Source organism: Myotis lucifugus, unplaced genomic scaffold (assembly GCF_000147115.1).
Source record: "Myotis lucifugus unplaced genomic scaffold, Myoluc2.0 scaffold_28, whole genome shotgun sequence".
NCBI lineage: Eukaryota > Metazoa > Chordata > Mammalia > Chiroptera > Vespertilionidae > Myotis > Myotis lucifugus.
Window position 1 is genome coordinate 751,346 of NW_005871076.1, and position 7,707 is coordinate 759,052.

Here is a 7,707-nt window from a genome sequence, read left to right on the forward strand (position 1 = left end):
GGAAGAGGGGCCAGAGAGGGAAAGAACTGAAGGAACAAAGGAAAAGAAGTTTGTTTTAGTTTTCTGTTGTTGCTGTTGTTGTTGTTGTTGTGTGTGTGTGTGTGTGTGTGTGTGTGTGTTTTGTTTGTTTGTTTGTTTGTACAATGCCAGTAGGCAAAAGGCAGTCTGGGCCCTCAGTGTAGCCCCTATTCTGCAAATCCATTTTTAAATAACATCTCCCCAGTGACATCCCATTTCCCCCGGAGTCTCCACTGACCCCCTCCACTAACACCATAGATAGCAGAGTATTGCTCACTTTTTCTAATACACTGAGTTGATAAAGGAGCAGAGTCTAATGTTTTTCTTTTTATTGGTTTCAGGTATATATCTTGGTATTCCAAAAGGCAAATCCAAAGATAAAAATATTAAAATAGAATTTATTTCCCATGCCCCTTTAAGGAAGTTGTAAACTTTTTGGATGAGATAGTTCCTTTATATTTTCCACTGGAGGGATCTAGAAATCAGCAGCCATCTACAGCAACGCCAGCTCTCAGGTGTTGCCATCTCTTTCAACCATGGATCTGCTGAAATCCCCTCACCGTCACTAAAATCTCTGCTCAAATCCTCCAACACAAGGGCTCTTAACAAAGCATTCTCTGTGGACCAGGTAGACTGCCAGAGCCTTCTTTTCTGTATAAAACTGAAATTCTTTTTATCTCTGTAACTTTCATTTCCCATCTAGTTATACCTCTCGGGCCGCATAGAACAAGAGTGAGGCTTCTTTCACATAAAAGATTTTACCCCTAAAAACACACATCTATTTTTTCTGCAGGAACAGGCATGGCACAGTGCAGTGGATACAGCTCTAGGAGCAGACAATCCTGGTTTAACTCCTGGGTCTATCATTTATTAGCTGTGTAACCTTAGACAAGATGTTTAACCTTCCTGATACCTCACTTATAAAATCTATATATATAAAAGCCTACACAACCAAATGACTGAATGACTGGTAGACTGGTCACTATGACACACACTGACCACCAGGGGGCAGATGCTCAATGCAGGAGCTGTCCCCTGGTGGTCAGTGCACTCCCACAGTGGGAGCGCCACTCAGCTGACTGACTGGCACCAGACACATGGCTCACAGCCTCTCCCGATTGGGACTGACTGGGCACCATCCTGCAGCAGGCACAGTGGGGCCAGGATGAGCAGGAGCAGCGTGGCCCAGCCCAGGCTCAGACTCCTCCCCGGATGCCTGCTGCTTCATGCACTAGTACATCCCCCAGGAGATGTTGGGCTACGAGAGGACGCAGGCCAGGCTGAGGGACCCCACCGGTGCACAAATCTGTGCACCGGGCCTCTAGTATGAATTATAATATATATACTTCACCTAGGTTTATAAAACATCTTAGAAGGGGTAGCAGTTTGAATACAGGAACACTCCTGACCTTAAAATTCCCTCTTTACCTCCCTTCACCTTTGGGAGAAGGTTATTTCAGGAGGATAATAAGCAAGAATAACTCATCATAGACTCAATTTCAATTATTTGTTAAACACCTACTACTCTAAAGTGATCATAGACATGTTGCTTGTTTTACTGTTATTTATCACTATTTATTTAATTGCTTTTAGATCTCGTTTTTGTCCTAACAATAAAGAGGTTGCACTAGAATTTACTCTCAAACTATGTTTCTCTGGACCACACGTCAGTGTGCAGGGTGTGGTTGCAGCCAAAGGCTCTGTCTGCTGCAACCATCGCCTCCATGGTAAGTAAACTAACATAGCAACGGCGGGGAGGGCAAAACAGTCACAGGTGTGTTGTGAGTGGAATGCAAAACTTACACCACCTTTAGTGAAATAAGAATTGAAAGAAATGTTGTGTTTCAGGCTGTCCACCCAAACCCCAGTGTGGAGCACCTACCTGGGTCGGGGGTGGGGAGGGGGGAGTGTAAGAAACATCTTCCTAAATCTGGGCTAGATATCAGAGTCACATGGAGAGATTGAAAAAATATGAATTCCTGAACCCCTAGAAATACAACTCCATATTCTTCAGCCAGAGGATCTCTAAGAACTCTTCTCCCTTCACATTATTAAAACTCTTCCTTGTGGTGGAAAACCCTTACTGTGACAGTCAAATATAGGTCTTCCTCTCAATGACCTAATAAAATAAGTAGACTAGATAGGGCCTCCTATATGAAGCCATAAGCAATAGTAAAACAGTATCAGTGAAAATATCAAGAAGTAAAAAGTACAGAACAGGGGGATTAGGTTAGGGTGGTCAAAAGGTGCAAACTTCCAGTTAAAAGATAAGTAAGTCCTAGGGGTGTAATGTACTGGGGGTATAGCATGGTGACTATAGTTAACAATACTATATTGTATAACTGAAAGTTGCTGAGAGGAGATCTTAAAAGTTCTCACCACAAGGAAATAATTGGGACTATGTATGAATGTTAACTAATCTTACTGTGATAATCATTTTGCCATATATACATATATCAAATCATTGTTATATAGCTTAAACTAATACAGTTTATATGTCAATTATATCTGAATAAAACTGGGGGGGGGGAGCGGGGACTAAAGAACAGACAAGAGAAACTCTGGGAAGTTGGAGACAGAAGACCTGAAAATGGTTCATCTTCTAATCATTCTACCTAAGCAACGTGACCAGGGATGCACAGCCTCCAAGGCTGAGGGAGCTCACAAGTCAGAGGATAGAAAAATGAAGATCTGCCCTAGCTGGTTTGGCTTTGTGGATAGAGCATTGGCCTGCGGACTGAAGGGTCCCAGGTTTGATTCCAGTCAAGGGTACACGCCCCGGGGTTGCAGGCTTGATCCCCAGTAGGGGGTGTGCAGAAGGCAGCCAATCAATGATTCATCATTGATGTTTCAATCTCTCTCCCCTCTCCCTTCCTCTCTGAAATCAATAAAAATATATTTGAACAGAAAAAGAAAAGAGAAATGAAGATCTGAGAGCAGAGAACAGAGTTCTGGTCAGCACTCTCTTATCTGTGGATTCCAGCCAGAGCTGGGATCACCTTGGGTGCCAGGTACTACCCTGCCCAGCCCACAGTGAACCCCACTAGGCTTGTTCCCCAGACCTGCCTGATGAACTGGCATGGCTAAGCCAGGACTATGTGGTCTACCAAAATGTTCTAATTTCATCCTGTCTCCTACACCCACCCTGCCTTTTTTTTTTTTAACTTACAAACTGTCGGTGTTGTTATTTTTTCATTAGGAGGTGGGGTTGTGTTTCTGCCACATGGTTTTAGAATCATCAATGCTGGGAACTCAGGAGACACCACACTTGGCAGCCCCTTCTCCCAGATCTACTTTGATTACACAACTATCTGTTTGAAAACAAAATAGAAAAAAAAATAAGCTCCCAAAATATCAAGGGTAAGATATGCCGATGCCAATACATAAGCTCACATAATGTCACAGCTGGCACCTTCAGAAATCATCTGGCCCAACCCTCTCATTTTACTAATAAGAAAGGAGGGGGCCAGAACAGGGAAGTGCCCAGCTCAAAATCTCAATTCTAGTTTTTGGCAGACTGATTAAAAAACAACAACCAACAACAAAGAAAAAACAACTAGATTTTGACCACACTGTCTCTTGGGAAACTATTGATCTGAAAAATAATTTTGCCAAAGCTACTTGAAATCTTTATTGACAACTGGCTCAAGTTTTTATTTTTGCCTTCAGTAAAGTTCTTCCCAGTTTGCTAACTGGTTTCAGTGCTTATAGGCATTGGGCCAAAAATTCATACAGTCACATGAAGAATAAATAGCCTTTAGATGACCTAGTCCAGCAGCTCTTAACCTGGGACCTATAAACTCACGGGCTGAACCCAGGGGATCTATGGTTGAACTTCAAGAATTTAGTAAAAAATTTGAACACACAGATGTGCTTTTTTTTTTTTTTCTAGATTAGGAAAACAGTTTCCCTGGGTCCTCAATGGAGTCCATGAATCCTCACCAAAATCGAATTACTATCTAATTTCCCCAACTTAGAGTTGGGGGACTGAGGAAATGAAGATGAATAGAGTTGCCAAAGTCACAGAACACAGTGAGGCCTGGAACTCAGATCTCTTCCTTTCCCGCTGCACCACACGTGGCCTGTGCTCTGCACGCTGACCAGAGATGATTCCAATTTTCCCTGTTAACTCTCTTCCAATCCGTGCTTTCACTACAAAAGGAATTCATTGAGTGTGCAGCACTCAATACAAATCAATCCCACCCCTGGAACAACGTCTCCCTGTACACCTCACAGCAGCCAACCAGGATCACCACCTTGAGCCTCTATCAGAGATAGAATTTACCCTCTGAGGCTCTCAGCTTCCTCACATGTGGAAGCTCAGCTGGAGTAACTGGTGTTCAAAACCCCACCCTGGGTGGAATGTTATCTGCAGCCCCACCATAGCTATGTACACCAAGAAAAACTCATCTTACTGGAGAAATGGGCTCATTTAGGGTAGGTAAAAGAGTGAATGTAGATTTTTAATAGAATCTAATAAAACCAAGTGTTATCGGAGCTGAAGTATCCAATACATAAAGGTAGCTTCATTAGAAGTATAGTGTCTGACTCCATGGTAATTGACAGATAGGCTGCTTTAAATTCTATTTGGAAGGATAGAACTCAAATGAACCTATATGTTTATGAGTAGGAAGTTTTTATACATTATGCTGTCTGCACCTCCAAATTAATTTTTGGTTAAAAAAAATGAATCAGAGTTTTCAACTGTCCATTCAATTTATATTCTTATATCATTGATTTTATACAAATCTTCCTGGGATTCTTGGTGTGAGAAGATTATTCAAGATGATTATGTCTCTAGTTTTCTGATATCAGAGCAAGAAGTTAATGCACAACAACTATAAATGACAAATCAAAAAATGATAACCAATAAACTATCTCTGAAGCATACACAAGAAATTGATATGTTATCTGCCTTCGATAATGGGAACTGGCTAACTTGAATCAAGGATGGGAGAAAGACGTTTCACTGCAAATCATCTAGTTCTTTTGAATTTCAATCATGTATTATTTAATCAAAATATTAAGAAACAAACCCTGAACTTTAAAAAGAGAGAAACACTGTGCTGTATTCAGGTATACAATACAACTAATACAAATAATATTGAATGTAAATTGTAGTTGAAAAGTAAAATTTAAAGTTTTTTTTTCAAGGAGAGAAATAGTGTCAAAAATATATTATTTAGATGTAATTAACTTGTATAAGAAACAGTTAAAAGGGACAGGGTGGGGGTTGGTCAAGTGGCCCTTTTGTATTCAATTTTTAACTATATGTATGAATTACTTTGACAAAATACAAAACTGATTTAAAGAAAAGAAAGTTCTCTCTAACCAACTTGCCTTACAGGTAAGACACCGAGGCCCAAGGTGGCAGAAACTGTGGCAGAGCCTATGTAGGTCCACACAGGTTGCTGTGACTCGGGCCAGAGCTGTCCTTCACATGGACAGGACCCTTCCTGTGACTGGTGTCCAAATGCCTTCTAATTATTGTTGTTCTTGTTATTATTATTAGATTAAGACATTTTTAGACCATTTCAATAAAACGGACCTCTCCTCATTTTGGTCCTCTGTGCTAATAATTGTACCCTTTTTTATTCATTCAATTACAAGCAAATTGACAGGAGACATTTATATGAGGCAGCTTAAACCCCAGCTAATGGAGTGCCTAATGACTAATTGATCAGATCCCAGCCCCGAGAGCAGCTCTGAGTGGCCTAAAGGAATTTATGCAATTAGTTTAGGTTTGGTAGAAATTGAGTGCATATGAAAGTAAGCTTTTTATGGTCTTGATTTATGAGGGCTGGACATTAACTCTATCTGCCAAGAGGTGAGCCGCCTAGCAAGCCCCGGGCGTGGGAGGCTCTGTCGCAAGCCAGGATGCTGGGTTCTGAAGCTGCGCTGGAGAGAGAGAGAGAGAGAGAGAGAGAGAGAGAGAGAGAGAGAGAGAGAGAGAGAGAGAGAGAGAAGCGGGGGGAGGGGGAGCGAGCCGAGGAAAGAGAGAAATCGGGATTGAGCGTGGAATTCTGCTAGAGACCTCTTGAAACAATGTGGTTCTCCCTCGCCAGTAATTCAACATGAAAACAGTATTAAATTCTAAAAATATATAAAGAAGTCCCAACAAAGTCTGATTTTCCCAGGATAAACACTAAAACTAAAACGAGAGAGGGAGAGAGAGAGAGAGAGAGAGAGAGAGAGAGCTGTTTCAGTGCCAGTTAGTTTGCCTCCAGGGCGGGGCTGGACAGGGGCAGGGAACTGACATTTTGGGGAGACAAGTACTCCGCGCGCCGGCGACGGGGAGCGGCGGGTGGGGAAGAGCCCGGGCCAGGCCGCCCGTCCCTCTCTCCGCCCGAAGTCCGGGGCTCCCCAGTCGGAGCGCAGCCGGCAGGAAGCGCCCCTCCGCAGGCGCCTGGTGGCGGTGGGGTCGGGGAGCCCGGCGGACCCAGGCCCCCGCAGGGGAGCCGGGGGAGCCTGGCCGCGCGCGGAAGCGCCGTCGGGCGGGGCGGAGGGAAGCCTGACCTGATCGGAAAAGAGCGATCGAAGAGGAGACTAATTCGTCCGCCGGGGTCCTCGCCGGCTCCGTCTGCCGGCGGGGCGGGGTAGCCGCGGGGGCTCCAGCAGCTTCGCGAAAGAGAGAAAGAGGGGCCGGGGCTCTCTGCACCCCCTTCCTGCGCTTGGGGGTCAGAGTTTCGGGCCTGCGAGGTTGGAGAGAAGCTAAGAGCGGGTGGCGAGGGAGACAGACAGACAGACGCAGGCAGAGGCAGAGGCCCGAGAGGCGGCGCGGAAGGCGAAGGGGAGGCCCGCGGAGACGGCGCCCGAGTGCAGCGCCCGAAACCCAGCGAGATCGGCGAGCAACCTGGGTGCACCCTCGGCTCCTGCTCCCGCGGCTTCTCCAGCCACAGCCGGCGCGCCTGCTGCGCCCCGCCTCAGGCGGCCCCCTAGCCCTGCCGCTGTCAGACTTGGGTCTCACTTGGGGAAGGGGAAGGCGAAGAAAGTGTGCCAGATCTCTCCACCCAATTTCTGAGTTCCCTGCCTGACCGGACCACTTACATCAACACTGTGCCTTCAAGTTCTCATCTGTGAAGTGGGGTTTGAGATGGTCCCTACTCATCACACTCACCGGGATGATCTCTTCGTAGGTTATAGAAATGTCTAATCACTAAGTTGTAACCAACTATAATTGAAAAATAAAATTAAGATGGTACCTACCCACAATGTTGTTTAATGATGAATAAATTAATGCACACACAGTGCTCGGAACAGTACTGCCACACAGGAAGCCCTCAATATATGTCTTATGTCATTAGTATTCGTTTATGCAACAGACATTTGTGGAGGCTCACTCCGTGAGGCCCTGGGCTGGGTTCAGGGCGGCAGGGGGACTGGGCAGACGGGGTACTGGCTCGCCCTGAGGGCATTTACTGATCAATAAGTAAAGAGGGTGCTATGGGGAGAAAGAAGGACTGAGAAAGAGGTAAAGCGCTTGGTGTGGTCGTGTATCTGGGGAAGCACATTTAGGTAGACGGAGCCGCCTTCTCTGGGCCTCGGCCTCTCCTTCCGTAAGAAAGATGGACTTTTAGACGCTCTGCCCTCCTGCGGACGATCGGGTCTGGCGCTGGGCCCAAAGGTGGGAGCTGGGCGGGGAAGAAAGACGGCGGGAGACCCCATCCCTCGCGCCTCCTCGGCCCAGGA